At 38.9% G+C, this 18,605-nt stretch overlaps 1 protein-coding gene across 1 annotated transcript in view; it reads right to left on the minus strand.

Moving 5' to 3' along the window:
* LOC147915802 (uncharacterized) overlaps positions 1-18,067 on the minus strand; it is a 298,801-nt gene extending 280,734 nt beyond the window's left edge. The window contains exon 1 of the transcript XR_015553794.1: positions 17,912-18,067. The gene's annotated coding sequence lies outside the window, so the exon portion shown is untranslated. The remainder of the gene's footprint in view (positions 1-17,911) is intronic.
* Between the last annotated feature and the right edge of the window lie 538 nt (positions 18,068-18,605).

An 18,605-nucleotide genomic window follows, 5' to 3' on the forward strand; every position in this document is an offset into this window, starting at 1 on the left:
GTACTATTTTAGGATAATTCAACTGCCAAAACTGGCTCTAGATACAGTCAAAAACTCAAGAAATATAAATGGTCACCAAAGACGTACTCTTTGGAAAATAATACACTCTCTAACTCACAACACTCACAAAAAATAAATTCCAATTTGTTAAAGGTCAAAGGTAAAAGAATGAAAATATCAGAATACATATTGATGAGTAAATTTATGATCCAAAATTATCTAAAGTAATGAATGCCTTTTATTCAAAACAACAGGTGTTAAATCAAAATGTTAAAATTCTGCACAAAATATTTATGAACAAAAGAAAAAGGACAGAATGAAAACATAATAGTAACATATATAACATAAAAGGTGGTATCTAGATACCTACAAATAAAGAAAAAGCAACTAAAAATTTTAAAATAAAATATGAATAGTCAATTTGTATTAAAAAATGCAAAGAGCCAATAAATATATGAAAATGGAAATGATATTGCTGTTAATTGGAAAAACGCAAACTTAATAATTTACCATTTGCCCCCTCACATTGGCAAAAATCTTGATCTGTAAATATCTAGCTGGTATTCCAGTGAACTACTGGTAGAATGCTGGTTGCTATAACCACTTTAGAAGGCAAACTGACATTTCCCATTGAAATTAAGAATCAACATACCTTGAAATCCAGAGGTTGAATTTCCAGAACAATACACTAGACAAAATCTTGCACATATGTTCAAAAAAAATTATAATGTCCTTTTTACTAATAACAAAAAAAGTACAGTATAAATAAGAAGGGCAAAATAAAGTGTATTGTTTCCAAATTATGAAATGTCATACAGCTACTAAAAGGAATAAGTGAATCCTGTATGTCACAAGATATCCTGTTGGGTAAAAAAGACGAGTTAGGGCATAATACATTCGTTATGATACCGTTTTTGTATAAACACAGAACTAGAAAACAATATTGCATCATTTATTATGAATACATATCAACATATAAAACTGAAATCATTAGGAAGCTTTGGAGTGTTTCACAGCAAATTTTAACAGTGGTTAACTCGCATGAGGATGTGACAGAAGTAACTATTAGACAGCATTGAAAATAAATTAGCCTTACCTATAATGTTTGATATTAAGAAACATTTTAAGAATTTTAACTTTTAAGAAAATATACTTTGGAGTTACTAATATAATAAAAATATAGTTTTTAAACAATGCTATAGACTGAATATTTATGTTCTCCCAAGATTCTTATGTTGAAATCCTAACCCCCAATGTGATGATATTTGAAGGTGGGGCCTTTAGGGGGTGATTAGGTCATGAAGGGGGATCCCTCATGAATGGGACTAGTGCCCTTATGGAAGAGACCCCCAGAGAGCTCCCTCACCCCTTCTCCCATATAAGGACACAGCAATAAGACAGACTTCTATAAACCAGGAAGCTGGCTCTCATACACCAGACACCAAATCTGCCAGCACCTTGATCTTGGATTTCCCAGCCTCCAGAACTGTAAGAAATAAATTTCTATTGTTTATAAATCACCTAGGATACAGCATTTTTGTTATAGCACCCTAACTGATTAAGACAAACATTAATAGGAAAGGAGAATAAAAATAATATAAAATTTTCAATGGACAAGTTAGATAAGATTTGATTATACGACAAAAGTCGCATTTCAATTAGGAGAAAAGAATACAGCAAATGGTGTTGGAACAATTGGCTAACCCAGAAAACATATTATGTCCTATTGAATACCATGTGCAAAACAATTTTCAGATAAATCAAATATCCAAGTGTAAAAATGTTTGTGGTAGGCAGAATGGCCCCCTAGAGATGTCCACACACTAATCCCTGGCTCCTGTGAATATGCTACATTACCTGGCAAAAGGGACTTTCAGATATGATTAAGGTTAAGGACCTTAAAATAGGAAGATTATCCTTGATTATCCAGATGGGTCCAATCTATTCAAATAAGTCTATAAAAGTAAAGAATTTTCTCTGGATGGAGACATGTTGCAGAAGGAGAATTTGGAGAGATTTGAAGCAGGAGAGGGAATCCACCTGCCCTTGCTGGAGAGGAGCCAAATGGAAAGCAGGACATTGATTGTAGGCACCTAAAGGAGTGAAAAAGCAGCTGTGGCCGACAGCCAGCAAGGAAACGGAGACCTCAGTCCTACAAGCACAAAAAACTGAATTCAGCCAACAACCTGAATGAACTTGGAAGCTGAATCGTCACCAGAGCCTGCAGCAGGGAATGTAGCCCTCTCACACCTTGAATTCAGCCTTGTGAGATTCTAAGCAGAAGATCGACCTGAGCCACTCTGATTTACAGAACTGTGAGATAACAAGTGGATGTTGTTTAAAGCCACTAAATTTGCGGTAATTTGTTATGGCAGCAAAGAAAACTAATACAAAGTTCTAAAAGAAAATATAGGTGAATACTGTTACACTGTTGGAGTTGGCGACCAGAATCTGAATTCATGAAGGAAAAAGACAGATAGCTTTCAATTTATAAATATTTACAATTTCTGCTCAGAAAACAAAAAATAAAACAATGCAAACAAATTTGAAAATTAAATGGCAAACTGTGAGAAGTATTTACCTTGCACATGATAGGCAAGAGATTAGTTCCTTTAATATATAAAGAAGTCTCACAAACAAGAAAATAAACACTCCATTAGAAAAATGGACAAAAGTTATTAAAAATTTATTAAAGATGAAACCTAAAGAAGAAATTCATAAATGTGTTCTTGCTAGTGGTAAAAAAGTGGACATTAAATGAAGACAAAATTTTTCATGTATCAGATTAGAAAAATTCTAACATTTTCTTTTTTTTTTTTTTTGTGAGTAAGATCAGCCTTGAGCTAACATCCATGCTAATCCTCCTTTTTTTGCTGAGGAAGACCAGCTCTGAGCTAACATCTATTGCCAATCCGCCTCCTTTTTTTTTTTTTCCCAAAGCCCCAGTAGATAGTTGTATGTCATGGTTGCACATGCTTCTAGTTGCTGTACGTGGGACGCGGCCTCAGCATGGCCGGAGAAGCGGTGCGTCGGTGAGCACCCGGGATCCGAACCCGGGCCACCAGCAGTGGAGCGTGCGCACTTAACCGCTAAGCCACGGGGCCGGCCCCTAACATTTTCTAATATCCAGTGTTGGCATGGGTGTGGGAAAATAGACACCCTTGTATATTCCTAGTAGAAATGTTCTGTGGGGCAATTTAAGGATATATATCAAATTTTTAAATGAGTACACTTATTGCCATTTGAATTCATTTTTATGTCTTCATTTTTAAGAACTAAATCAATATAAGCAGGCATATACTTACATTAATTGCAACTTTGTTGATAAAAAATTAGAAAAAACATTAAATATTAATAACAAAAAATAAATTATGATGCATACTTACAATGATATAACATGCAGACATTAAAATGAAGACAGAGATCCATATATTGCAGAGTATTTAGAGTATCAAGTAGTTATTAAGAATCTGATAGTTGTGGGTTCAATTCCTCACCCCACTTGTTACTAAGTTGTGTGACCTTGAGTGGCTTACTTACGTCCTGGGCTTCAGATTCTTTTTCAGAAAACTACTGATAATAATACTAACCCAAGTAGTTGTGAAAATTAGATGAAATAAATATATAATATACCTAGTTCAGATCCAGTTATATAAGTGTGCCTAATAAGTGGTTATTATTACACCTCTCTAAAATTGTGAGCTTTGTGTTCTAAAAAAAAAAAAGTTTTATATAGAGTTTTAAAACACTGATCAGAAGGTGCAAAAAGTAATTACTTTTAACTAAAACAATTTATAAATTAACTGCAGAGCTCAGACAAAAGTATGCAAGCTATATTATGTGGCAGGATAATGATAATGTTAATACTCATCTATGGACAAATGTGTTCTTAGGCAGCCACCCCAGGAACAAGATGAGATACTTGAAATAACCTAAAAGAAATCACTATATAATTAAGTGTTAAGTAACATAATTGTTATAATATTTCTGGAGGACTTTCTCTGGAAAGCTTTCCCTGAATGAAAGAGGAGAGTCTAGAGCTTAGATGTTCTTGCTCTGTCTCTCAGAGGTTGGGTGAGCTGTGAAAAGTTGCTAAGACCATTCCTTCAATCATGCTTGCAGAAGAAATTAAAGCTGACTCAATATGCCATTAAAACACCTTGATTTCTGCATTCCTCTGGTGACTCCAGGGATGTCACGATTACATGGAACGATGGTCTCGGTCAGTACTAACATGGAACACTCCTTACCTAGAGTATAAAGCTTTATGTTTGCCTGTTCTCATTAACAACTGCCCATCGCTGTCCAAGGCTGTGACCTAACAAGGGGCAATTCGTCTCCAATTTGTAGCCTGCCCCTACAGTTGCCCAGAACTATCCAGAGAAATGTCTTCTTTTCTCTGTTGGGTGCCCTGTGGTTGGGGAAAATTATAGACACAGCCCTGGATTTTGGCAAGAGAATGAATTTCAGGCTAATATTTGCTTAAAAAGTATCTCTCATTGTGAAGATATCATGGGCTTTTCATGTCAGCATCAATATCTCTCCAGGTTTGAGCAGCCCAGGGTTTTGATGTTTGGGCTTTTCTACTCATTTAATATAGGGAAATACAACTGTTTGTATTTTCCACCTTTTTGATTCTCAGGATATTTAGTTTATCATTCAAAAAATACTGTTTAATTTAATTTTGAGAAAACTGAAACAGAAATTGTTTAAAAGGTATATCCTCAGAAATAAAGGATATCAACATTGGAAAAGATCATCCTTTTAAGGAGATGGTGTCTAGTTATGCAGACAAGGAACCATGTACAAAGACTTAGGAACTTGTCTGAGTTCACAGCAAAGTGAATTCAAGAACCGAGGTCTCTCTCATCTGCACCAAGTAATTGCCCTATTGGATCACACCACCTCCTTATTAGGCTTTTTTTAAGAGAAAAAAGGAGGAATCTTGGAATTGCGCAGGATCGCACCCCAGCTCCACCTTACTTGATATTCTATTCCTAACAGGCAGGCTCTAGTAAGGTCCTTCATGAAGAAGGTAAGCTTATTCACATCAATGTCAATCTTTAAAGCTTAGATTTCAAGTAAAGTTAAAGAAAAACTAGCAAACTTTCCTAATTAAAGATAGGATTTCTGAGCCAGTCCTGATGGCCTAGTGGTTAAAGTTCGGCACTGTCACTGCTTAGGCAGCCCAGGTTCATTTCCCAGTCGCAGAACCACACCACCGCCACCTGCTGTGGCAGCAGCTCACACAGAAGAACTAGAAGGACTTACAACTAGGATATACAACCAGGTACTGAGGCTTTGGGGAGGAAAAAAAAAAAAAAGAGGAAGATTGGCAATAGATGTTAGCTCAGGGCGAATCTTTCCCTGCAAAAAAAACCATATATATAGAATTTCTGGAGCCTCCAACAAGGCTAAATTGCCATTGCACTCCGACTTAAGGAAAACCCTATCCTAGCTGCTGCTGGACTTGATAAACACCTTCAGTCTCTGTCATATTTTGCATTACCCCATGATTCTTAGGGGCCACAGCTACGGAGAACACGGGGCTTGGTGATTATAATATTTCTGTCCAGCCCTTCCTCCTCTCTTTTTCTCAGCAGATCTAGGCGGAGTCCAAGATCAGAGTTATACAACACTTCTTTCTTCTTAAGATGGTGTCCAGGATAGATGAATCTAGATCGTGCCTTTTCTGGAGAACCTCAAGCCATTATCATAAGGATTAGAATCAATAGAGAAGAGAATTAAGACTCTTGGGATTGTTACAGTAAGACTTACATTCCAATTTGGAACTGCATAATGGCACTTGCAATATCTTCTGTGGATGTTTTTCCAGACAGTGGTTTGCCAGTAAATGTTTAACTAGCTCTCTGGGAAAAAAAAAAAGTCTGCATATATACATGGTATATAAGTTTATTACAAATTTTACTGGTATAAAGACATGTATCACACAACTTACAAATAATAATAAAATATATAATACTATTATGTAAATCCCATTAGACAATTGATTCTCAGAGAATAATTTCTTTGACTTTTGCCAAACTCTTATATCAGTAGCCAAACTTTGGTTGCAAGTGATGAATGAGTATAGTTCTGCCATGAATGTTGGTTGAATTTTCATTTACACTAATAATTAGGATGAAAGTGAAACAACAGGCCGGCCCCGTGGCTTAGCGGTTAAGTGCACACGCTCTGCTGCTGGCGGCCCGGGTTCGGATCCCGGGCGTGCACCGACGCACAGCTTCTCTGGCCATGCTGAGGCCGCGTCCCACATACAGCTACCAGAAGGATGTGCAGCTATGACAGACAACTATCTACTGGGGCTTTGGGGGAAAAATAAATAAATAAAAATTTAAAAAAAAGAAAGTGAAACAAAGATATATGTTAAAGCTTCATTTATTCAATTATGATGCAAGTAAATTCTTTGCTGAATTGGATAATAATTTTCAAATACTGGCAGAAGATTTCCCAATTTTATTTTGCTATTTACAACATAATGGCTATAGACATGCACACTTTAGAGTTTAATGTACATTATTAATATTTTCTATATTGTTTTCTTAATTCTACACAATAAAAAAAACTATTCAAGTCCTGATTTGTAGCATTTGCTGATTTCCATAACATGAATACTCCTGCCATGACTGATTTCAAGCTATCAAAGTGATGTCATTGATAATAGGGTTGGGAAGAGATGTTCGATAGCACATCATTATACAATATTTCCATCATATAGATACAATAGATGTAAATAATCTCTAGAACTAATAATAAAATGTAGTAAAATAATTAGAAAGTGATGAGTTTTGAATATTTACTACTTTTGTTTTTAATATAATTTAGTTATAAGTTTATATAACTTAAAGTTTAATAATGGCTGAGTTATTAACAGTTGGCTCACAAAATTCCTGAAAATTTAACAATCCTCTCTTTATGAGCTGGTACAAGCCAGTTCCAGCCACACAACTAATTCCAAGGATCACTGTATAACTCTTAAAGTAAGACCTCAAATAGGAGCCAAGTTCCTTATAACCATTGAGAAACTATAGAAATGCTACTGAAAATATACCCATGAATTGATAATAAAATATTGCATTAAGGAAGCCAGGAATCAACACTGAAATCAAACTTCATTTCCAAAGATAGTATTACATCTTCACTCTGACATATGCCGCCAATAGAAAGACATTACTGATGACATTATATTTCCTTTGTGAAAGCATTTAAATAAAAAGGCATTGATGTTATGAGATAGAGAGCTAGTTCATAATTCTCACTCGTCACCCTCTTCTAGACCGACTAGTCCCCCTATATTATCTACCTTAGTTGGTGGTGCCACTATATTTCCGATCACCCAAGATGGACATTTGGACATTTGGAAGTCATTGTAGGTTCTTCCCTCACTTTTCTCTTATTCACCCATCACCTCTCCTATCAGACACCTCTCAAACACTTGGAATCTCCTGGGCCTTATCTCATATCATAGGCCTTTGGAGGGACATCAGCCACCAATTGTGAGCTCCACATGGGCTTCAAAGAATTTCTTGAAGGCGCAAACTTACGATATCTCACCTCATTCATACACAGTGCCTCTCACATCTCCTTCTTTCCCCTGTACAGTAAGGCCTCTAGTCTGTTTTCATTGCCACGAGAGTTCGTCCAAAGCACAAATCTGTCCTGCTTAAAAACAACTCCATGGTGTGCTGTGTTATAGGATCAGGTCCAAGCTCCTTGTGATGGCATACAAGGCCTCTCACAAAGTGGCCTCTGCCTCTATCTCCAATTCTCTTTCCCTCAACTCCTCCTCACACTTCAGTAATAACAAACTTGAATTTTCTAAATGATTGTTTCCATATACATTTGGTTTAAAACTCTGCATTTGTGTTTCTACATAAGGTATGAAATGTTGCAGAACAAGCAAAGTGTTAACGTTTTTCTTTATTGTTTAATTTAGGGATCTATGTGTTGAGTGTTCTTCACATTCTACCCTCCCCTCCCCTTTCTGTCAATTCTGTATCCTAAATTTCTTCTGAATCTTTCCATCCCCACTGACACAATCCTAGTCAGAACATGCTATTATCATGTCCTAGACTAGATTAAATAGCTCATAACAGGTATTTCTATATTACTTCTTTTTCCTTCCAATCCATTCTTTATACTGCAACCAGATATTTTTTTAAAAGCCATGAATTCCTTCTCATATTTCTTAAAATAAAGTTATAAAAAAACTTTTAAAATGACTAAAAGTCTCCATTTCCTCCTACTACTAAGTCTCAACTAAACAACATTTCTTGAAGGAAGCATTCCCTAATATCACAGGCTAAATCAATTTCTCTGTTTTGAATGCTATGGCATCTTAACACTATATAAAAATATAACAAATTAATGTGAAATTATTCATTTAAGGCTCGTTGTCATCCCCACTATTCTGTGTGAAAGCATGAGTCACGTCTGTTTTGTTTACCAAGCACACAGCAGGCATTTAACAATGATTTGCTGAATGCATGAGTTTGTTAATTAAGTAAACAATCCACTTGCATCAATTCAGCTGTCAGAAAGGAAGCCCTATTCTTAAGGTGATTGGTATTAGAATAAATTTATTGGTCCTACCCCTCAGTTTTTCACTCTTGCACACCACATGGTACAAAAGAAATTCTGTGTAAATGCCATAGCATTCATTCACTGTATTAGTTTCCTATTGCTACTGTAACAAACTACCACAAAGTTAGGGACTAAAAACAACAAAATGTGTTCTCTTACACTTCTGGAGTTCAGAAATCCAAAATGAGTATTTTGGAGCTAAAATCAAGGGGTCCACAGGACTGGTTCCTTCTGATGACTCCAGGAGAGAATCCATTTCCTTGCCTTTTCCAGCTTCTAGAAGCCACTTGTGTTCCTTGGTTTGTGGCTCCTTCCTGGCATCATTCTAATCTCTTGCTTCCTTTGTCACATCTCCTACTAGTGACTCTGCTCTGCTTCCCTCTTATAAGGACCCTTGTGACTACATTGAACCCATCCAGAGAATCAAGGATAATATCCCCATATCAAGATCCTTAACTTAATCATATCTACAAAGTCCCTTTTACCATGTAAGGTAACATATTCACAGATTCCAGGGATTAGGATGTGGAAAATCTTCGGGGGTGTGTTGGGGCTTATTCAGCCTACCACACTCAACTATAAGAGATTTTTAACAATTCATACACAGAAAAATCTGTTAAATTTCCTGTCTCTTTGAGGGAAAGAAAAATGTTATTTATTCTAAATCAAATCCCTTCTGCAATAGAGTTTTAAATGACTGCAAAAATGAGTTTGGCTGCTTGAAGGGTTTTTTTATTATAATAATTTACAAATCTCATTAAGCTTTGTTATTGTTTTCTCAATTCTGAATCCACAGCTGTCGCTAGAATGACATGCGTGAGTTAGAGGGTGTAAAAAACCACTTGTGGGAAGACATCCTGATTTTTTTGTTGATATTTATGATGGGACATTTTTTTTCCTTGACTGCTTCTTGTACAATAATTAGGTGCCATAAATTGTTGTCTAGCTAAAAAAAAAAACAAAACTTTAAAATATAAAGGTCAGCTTCATTTCTCTAAATCAAAAAGGAAATTCTCCTAGACCACCCTGGAATAAGTATTCTTTATCAAAACACACTCGTGCGCACGTGCACACACACACACACACACACACACAGGAACTACATTTTAATCTTCAGATTTTATATGCAAATTTTAAAAATACTAGGATCTCATTTCCCCCCAATCACATTACAAATTGGACCTTTGCAAATGAGTTATTTAGTCACTTAATGGCCATTGTAAAATTAAATTTAGCTGTAAGGGTTACCATCAGTGCAACCATCTTTAACAAGTAAAGCATTCAACTAAAATTTGACAATTTTATATGTGATAATGATCATCGACAGTTGCTCTGAATTTACAGTCGAACACAAATCCCACCACAGCTTTGAGTGCAAGACTTTCAGTATTGGTCTTCCTCATAGACATGATAGTGAGAAATATAGTTGAAAATTGTGAAGGGTGACTACAAAATCACAAGACTGGCTTTATACATCACTCAAACATCTGCCTCCTTGTTTTACAGAGACATTTGGTAAAATCTGAAAAACTGTGAGAAAGAGCCATTCTATAATTTATTCTAACTGCTACATGAACCTAAACTGATTTTGTTGTTGTTTACAAAAGTATGGGATTCTATGTGCACATACTAATTGATGATAGAGGAAGTTCACCTAAAATTGTGCTGTGTGTCAAGGGAAGTGCGTTATTTGAATTTTTTAAAAACAGTATTCGTGCCTGCCTGATGGTACAGTGGTTAACTTCACATGCTCCATTTCAGCAGCCCAGGTTCACGGGTTCAGATCCCAGATGTGGACCTACACACTGCTCCTAAAAGCCTTGCTGTGGCGGCATCCCATATACAAAATAGAGGAAGATTGGCACAGATGTTAGCTCAGCGACAATCCTCCTCAAGTAAAAAGAGGAAGATAGGCAACAGTTGTTAGCTCAGGACCAATCTTCCTCACCAAAAAAAAAAAAAAATAGTATCAATAGTACTCAAAAGGCACTGACTGTATTGATTTCATTATGGACACATCATGCAGTTAATTTCTGATAAAACCAAATAGGTCTTTTTATTTATTACGTGATGCGTAAATAATTTGAATGTTTGGAGATGTAATACCTATATTAACTTGTTAAATAGAAAATATATCTTATTTCAGTCTGAGCCTTGAGATATAAAGATAAATTACTAACTTGCAGAAGTTCTAATACCTCATTCAATTCCCGATCTAATATACCCTCCTCATATTTGTAATCTAACAACACAAACAATCAGATATGGAAGTATTATAATAAGGTTATGTGAAATGTGATATAATTTTCTAGTCACTACAGTATTATTTAACTTACTCCTTGTAGTTAATTTATCTAGGCTTGATTTGTACGGTAGGCCTATCTTTTCCAGGAAAAACATCATGATTCTTTAGTTTTCCCCTCTTGTGCTCGGGACTGCCAATCTCTACCCCAGCTCTGTAACCACATGGCTGGGCAAACAGCCCAAGCCAGTGCAATTAGAGTCCTTCTCACAGCATTATATTGAACTGGAATCAAGGAAGGAGACTCTACTTTTCTCTGGGGGTGAAGCTGGAAAAACATAATCCATATTTCTTAGGGTATCCTGAGTTTCTTCTTCATGAAGTGAAGTGGCTTGGAAAAATTAATACTATTTGCAAAATGAAGCATTAATAAAAGATGCAGAGTGAAGATTACAGCAACATTTGAACCCTGGGTTGTAATCATTCCAAAGGCCCATTTCTATCCCTGTGCCTCCTCTGCCTTGGATAGTGGAGCCAACAAACTCCCTTCTTTACTTAAACTGGTGCAAGAGTCAGGAGAGCATGGAATGGAAGAGAAGCAGAGAATGGATTTTCACAGAAGAGGGGACTTTGTGATGATTTGAAAGATGGTAATATTACTCTTGATAGCGGAGATGGGAAGTGGCAGCAGATAAGAAACAGCATAAGGAGATATAATAGGCATTAATTTAGCATGTAATGGAGATGGGTTTCCCCCCTCTAGACCCACCAAAGAACTGATGCTGAGAGCCTTCTTTCCATAAGACCACCACCAGTCTAGATGTCATAGCCCTCACTTGCTATTTTGCAGTGTGGCCTGTGCATTGGAAAAAGGAAGTCAACAAGGAGAGTTTTGATGGAACTCATCAAAATCTGTAAGCATGGAATGCATCACCTCTGCTAGATAATCCATAGACAACAGACAAGTTTCCACTGAGAGGCAAGACAACAGGCAACACGAGCAGATCAGCTAAAGGGACCACTCAGCAGCGGCAGCACGCAGTGCTTACCGAGTGAAAACAGACATCTGTGTGTCTCCCAGGTGCTGGTGACCTATAACATTCAGTAGTTTTTCCAAGCACGTCCCCTGCATTCAGGCGCCTTACGCCAGACACCACTGGGCTCCTCCAACATCATGTCCCATTACCCTCCTACTGCTGCTCCCAACACAGGTGACTTTCATCCTGCTCCTATTCTCTGTTAAATTTAACACAATGGCGTAAAGTCAGTACCCTGCTTCCTTCAAGACCTCCCTTTAGTTCTTAGGAGTCTTTCTACTTTTAACAGAATTCATATCTTGCATATCAAAGTTTGTTTTTTCAAATCTATTGTTTCTGGAGTGAGTTTCAAAAGCCTACTTTAAAAATAAAAAAACAGGGGCTAGCCTGGTGGCTTAGTGGTTAACTTCCATGCACTCCACTTCAGTGGCCCAGGCCTGGATCCTGGGCATGGACCTATTCCACTCACCAGCCATGCTGTGGCAATGACCCACATACAAAATAGAGGAAGATTTGCACAGATGCTAGCTCAGGGCAAATCTTCCTCAGCAAAAAAGTAAAAAAACAAACTGAACATTGTTTCTAATTCTTAGATGAATTTTGATGCCTCTAGATGACTTAATGGGTTATTTACAAAGAGGCGCAAATGTTTATTGAGCTCTTACTGTATGTCAGGCACTATTTTAAAGTCAAAAAGAAAAGAACAAAGCATAGTGATTCTAAACACTGTTCCACAATGTTCCTTCACCCTGGTCAATTTTGTATCTCTGTCTTGATCATTTTCTCTTACATTTGTTCTAAGTTGCAAGGCCTAGTCACTTAGTCCATCCCATTTGAGTAAATTCAATTTAGAAATACATTTTTAATTCAAATCAGGTACTGGAAAATGAAGAAATGACTATTTTAAAACTCTTCTTCTTGTGCTTCCTCCTTCTATCTCCTATGTAACTCTAAACTCCTGGGGGTCTGCTCACCCTCATGCATTTCCTAGCAGTACTGGCAACAGAGGAAAGGGGTCTTCCCTGCGATCTCCTGCACACCAATAATGGAGATGTTATGTGTCTGCTTTGTGGTCACTACTTGGCTGCCTGTGGCCGCTAGTCTAGGCATCCTGTCTGGTTGCTGGTCCTGGCAGCCAGTGGCTGGCTCTCTAATGCAACATTTGATTGCATAGATTCCCAGGATGAGTAATGCAGTGGAGGCAGTACCACTTCCTTCCCTTCAGTCTAGTTATAGGTCTGCGTGTGTCCCACCAAGACTGACTTTTCTTTCATTTTGTCAGTCTGCTGGGGTGACAACATGCCCTGCCTCCTCTCGTTCCAATGCTCACTGTGAACTCCCAGGAAACTTCTCATCTATCCTTGCTCCACCTATTGGGGTGGACTCAGACTATTCCTAGGCGTGTTCTCCCAACTCTGCCATGCTGTTGTTCCCTAAAGACCAGTGTGGAAGGACCACATAGTGAATATCTGCCTTTGGGACACTCCTAGACCAACAAGTAGGCAGCAGTACCTTGCACTCAGATTGTCCCCAAGCTTCCTGAGAGATACTTTGGAACACTCCTTTGGAGCAGGAAGAGTTGAAAGCTGCCCCTCATCATCCAGTGGAAGGAAGGGATTATGTGTTAACACTATTTTTCTGTAATCTCTGCTCTCTGGAAAGGACATTTTCTTTCAATAAACTTTATATTCATGCTCCAATTTGGGGAGAGGAAGGTGGGAACAAACTTGTTGGTCTTTCTGATTTACTCAGTTTTATCTTACAACTCAAAAGGGGTCACTGAACCCTGCCATCGCTTTTCTCATTTCTTTGCACTCAGCCACTTGGGGTGGAGGATGGTCACAAGGGACTCAATCCAAACACAAGGAATTGCCAGAAGTAAATAGGCCATATGCCAATTCGTTTTATACCTTTATTAATATCTTTGAATTTTCTCAGACTACTGAGGTTGTGAACTACAACGTCAAAGAGAAGAAAACTTTGCAAAACCCTGCATGCCTGAGGTATCACTTAGACTTTTCCTCTTCCTTCTACACATACTGTCAAGGTGATCTTGTCCAGAATCAGGCTTTAAACCCCAGCTATATAGTGATGACTCCTGAAGACCCAGACTTTCCCCTGAAATCCATACTCATGTATTTAAAGGCCTATTTGGTATCTTTCACTTGTCAATTAGTTCACCAAATATTTATTGACACTTTTACTATTTGCAAGCCACTGTTTCCACACTCCAAGAAAGAGATTGATTGTTTTATAGTCATGGTAAAAAGTAACAACCAGAACTGGATTAAATTTGCTCAACCAATGATAACTCACTTCAATGAACATACTTCTGAAAGCCAGCCAATCAGTGACATCCTCCTACTTTTTACAGCCAACCAGTCAACAACCTCACTTCAATGACCACGCCTCTGAAATTCAGCCCATCAACAACATTCCACCACAGTGACCCAGCCTCTCCAACTGAGTTAACTCACTCTTGCCACTGAATGTTCACCAACACTCAAACTCCATGGTTCCAAACAATCCTATATAAGATTAGCAGTCTTCTTTGTTTGGAAAGATTGTGCCTGAGAAACATAGTTCTCCCTTTCTTAAGTAACCAATAAATTCAGCTTTTTGATTCAGAATTGAATGCTGATCTCATACTCCAGGAGTTGAATAAATGACTAAAAGATGACACATCGGGTTAAGTTAGCAGTGCAAAACCAACATAAGATCAGTATACCTACTATAAAGATAAAAAAGAGTGCTACTAGTTAGGTATCTCCTAATACTTATAACAAACTACAAAAAGAGAGTTTGAATTAATCTCAGAATGCTTGATGACAAAAACCAAGTTTACTATAAAAGTCTTCTTATATGGCTGCATCTAGCACATACTGAGTATACCAATTTGCTAGGATTGCCATAACAAATATCACAGACTGAGTGGCTTATGTAACAGAATTTTATTTTCTCACAGTTCTAGAGACTAGAGTCCAAGATCAGAGTGTCGACAGCTTTGGTTCCCTCTGAGGCCTCTCTCCTTGGCTTGCAGATGGCTGCCTTCTCACTGTGTCCTCACATGGTCATCTCTCTGTGAGTGCATGTGTCTGGTGTCTCCCTATGTGTCCAAATTTTCTCTTCTTATAAGGACACCACTCAGATTGGATCAGGGCCCACTCTAAAGACTCTAAAGATTAACTTAATCACCTCTTTAAAGACCTTATCTCCAAAAACAGCTACATTCTGAACCACTGGGGATTAGGACTTCAACATATGCATTTGAGTGGTACACAATTCAGCCTATAACATTGAGATACACAGCCCAGATCCCCCACTAATACTAAGAGGAATTATATCCCCAGATGCTGGAAGTGCTGCCAGGACACAGGAATTGCCTTACCTGAAAAGTCTCTTTCCCCAAGATCACTTCTTCTCAGAATAGTCCATATCCAAAAAATGATCAACGCATTACCATAAAGGCCCAGCCCTGAGCCTCAACCTGTGACTACTCTGAAGGCCCATTCCAGCTTCAAAGCAACCTATGCAGTCCACTGAGGCTTCTGTTGCAACTGCATCACATATCAAACCCTCTCTCTGCCCAATCCTGCTTCCTTCCCTGCCACAGGTTTGATTCCAAGAGTACTTCCTAATACATTTCCTACTCATTAATCTCTATCTCCAAGTCTGCTTTCTGGGTCACCTAACCTGTGATACTTCTGAAACGGAATCTTGATTATGTTGGAAAAATTATAGAGGCAAATCTGGTTAGTCTGTTATATTATTTACAACTTCACAGAAAATAGTATTCCACACAAGGTTATAGAAATGGGGTGGAGTGTTTGAGATTTCTTTAACTAATAGTACTTTCATAAATTGTTTATCATAGGTCAGAAATTTGAGTCCCTTATGAGCTGTTAGCATAAAGTTATTACATTTAGATATTTTTTAAGACATGATGTTTATTTAAGTTATTGTTGAAGTATGGAGTTTTTAGCTTTTGATAAATATTCCCCTGGGTGTAGGTAAGAGTACCATATGGTGCTTAACAGAACATGAATTAAACAAAGAAGCTGCTTAGAGATGCAAAAATTCCGGTTTGGTCACATTTGCCTGCTTATCCAGAGGAGAGGATGTGGTTGCTGCAGATGCCTGTCATATGAAGAATAGTACGCAACATTCTTGTCATTGCCCCTGCACACTTATTGAGACCTAACTTCTAAAGAACGAAAGCCAAAAGCTTTCTCTCTGGGCCAAAATGTAGACCCAGCACCACCAGACATATAGTATAAGAGAACTGACCAGTAACCAACTCCCAAGGCAGATGACCCACCAGAAACCCCTTCCTTCTAGAGCACAACTGAGCCTTTAAGTGAACAACCCCTTCCCCCATTCCTATTCCACCCTTCACATTATGAGTATCTACTATATCTATATGAATATATTGATACTATGATATTTTGCCTCCATGGTTTGTGTTATTGCAAATTAATCCAAATCATAGTCTGACTTCCAACATCACCTTGAAGAAAATGATATAATAAGGTAGCTTCTGTCATGAGAGATGTCCATGCTGTTAACAGATCCCTCTATTCCCACTGCCACCACAACACACACAAACACTCACACATATACACACTCACACACAAATGTGTTAACAGAAAATAATGGTACACACCGTAGACGTAAGAATAACTCAGCATCAGGTTACCATATATAAACTTCTCCTCAGTGAACTAGCTATAAGATTCTCCAGTTGCTTCATGTTAAATTAAGTATCTTAATGAATTTGGCCAGTGCTTTTTTCTTGAAGTCACATAATCGTTATTAGACAATAGACTCGTGGCAGAAGAAGAAAAGCCTTCAAGGACCTACAACGTGTGGGCAAACCATGGACATTGTCATTAACAAGTCTGCCATTCAGATCTCCAGAAATAATCATTCAAACTCTCAGGCACAGAGAACATATGACCTACAGAAGACTGTCATGTTGAGGTCACGTATCTAAAATCTATACACTCTATCAGTGCTTCTCAAGCCGTCTCATGGTAGAAGACGAGCTTTGTTTGTTTTCATGTGCAATTCATTTTTCATATTGGTGAACTGATATTTTTGATCTATATCATGTTCAAGGAGATGAGTCCACTAGGATGCTAGGGTGTTTTGACACTGTCAAATTGCTATAAAATGCCTCTATTTGCCAACTCGCAATTTCTCCACTTATCTCACTGCAGAATGGTAACAAGCAGTTTGTGGACCAGCAGAGTCCGCGCACTACACTTTGAATAGCACAGCTCCATGTAATCTGTGCGCCTCTGAAAGGAAGATGTAAACCTTACAGCATACCATCTCTATCTCCCAGCAGAACAAAATGGAAATAGATAAAAGCAAATGATCCCGAGCTTAAAACCTATCTCCCTGATGTTAACTAAGATTAACACGACAATCCACTCTTATCTCTCTTAATTTTTTAATAATATAACTGAAGTGGAAAGGGACATAAATCTTTAACAATCAAGAAAATCATTTTCTGGATCTCGAGTCAAGATGGCGGCGTAGGCAAAGTCTGAACTCACCTCCTCCCGTGGACACAGCCAATTTACAACTACTCGTGGAAAAATTACCCCTGAGACAGAACTGAAAACTGGATAAGAGGAACTCCTACAACAACGGACAATCCTAACTGGGGTAGAAGAGGCAGAGACTCCCTTCTGGAGAGAAAAGACACCGCTTTCACAAGCCACCAGCTTCACGGCCGCCGGGAGCAGCTCACAGGTACGCAGCCTCCCTGGAGGCGCGGGGCCCTGAGCCGGGGAGCGCCCCCGCTGTGGGCATATTGTGGACCCAGCACAATCGAGACCAGCGGCATAATATCTGACTGTGCCTGCTACTAAAGCATTGGGGAGCACCCCCAGCAAACCCGGTTCACAAAGAAACTAAAACTGGCTCTTAAAGGGCCTGCACGCAAACTCACCCGTTTCAGAAAGCATCCTAAAATCACCAGAAAGAAAGGTGCACAGTGCTGTGGTGAAAAGAGACTCACCTAATAGGCCCTGCGTGCATCTCGGTGAGGGGTGAGACCTCTCCAGGGACTGGGACATTGGTGGCGGCCATTGTTGTGGCCTGGTGTGGGCGTGCTGACACAGACGCCATTGGAGTTCTCCCTGAGGCCTGCTAGCCCAGAGTCTGCCTCACCCGCTAGAGCACCGATTTAATCCAGCTCAGCCAGGGCAGGCAGCCCACCCTAGAGACTGGCCCCACCCAACAACAAGCCCTCAGGCAACTTGTGGGCCTGCATAGATTGGTGACTGGATTCTCTGCAGCCTGGCAACTGAGCCGACTTGAGCAGGGCAGGGTGTGCACAAGGAGCGGGTGGAGAGTGTGGGGCGGTGGCGGAGTGTGTGGGGCTCCCTCCGTGGAGAGACTGGGTCCGCTTGGGGATGTCAGGGCGGGCACACGGGGCAGGACTGTGTTGACTGTGTGTGTGGACCTGTGGGCAGCAGGGCTTGTCAGGTGCAGAAGACTTGTGCTTCTCAAAGATCCACATAGGGGGTTTGCCCCACCTTCCAAAGCCTGAAACAATTGGGTGCTCCTGTGCCTGAGGCCAGCTCCACCCAGCTGCAATCCTCAGAGAGCTGACAAGAGACCTAATAGGCTAGAGGCTTACAGCAATTGTAAGGCCCAGAGCCCAACTACCTGCCGCGCTGGGGGCCTACTCACTTAAAAGAAATACTGCA

The sequence above is a fragment of the Ceratotherium simum genome, chromosome 12 (genome assembly GCF_057802395.1).
Source record: "Ceratotherium simum simum isolate JZ-2026a chromosome 12, ASM5780239v1, whole genome shotgun sequence".
Taxonomy (NCBI): domain Eukaryota; kingdom Metazoa; phylum Chordata; class Mammalia; order Perissodactyla; family Rhinocerotidae; genus Ceratotherium; species Ceratotherium simum.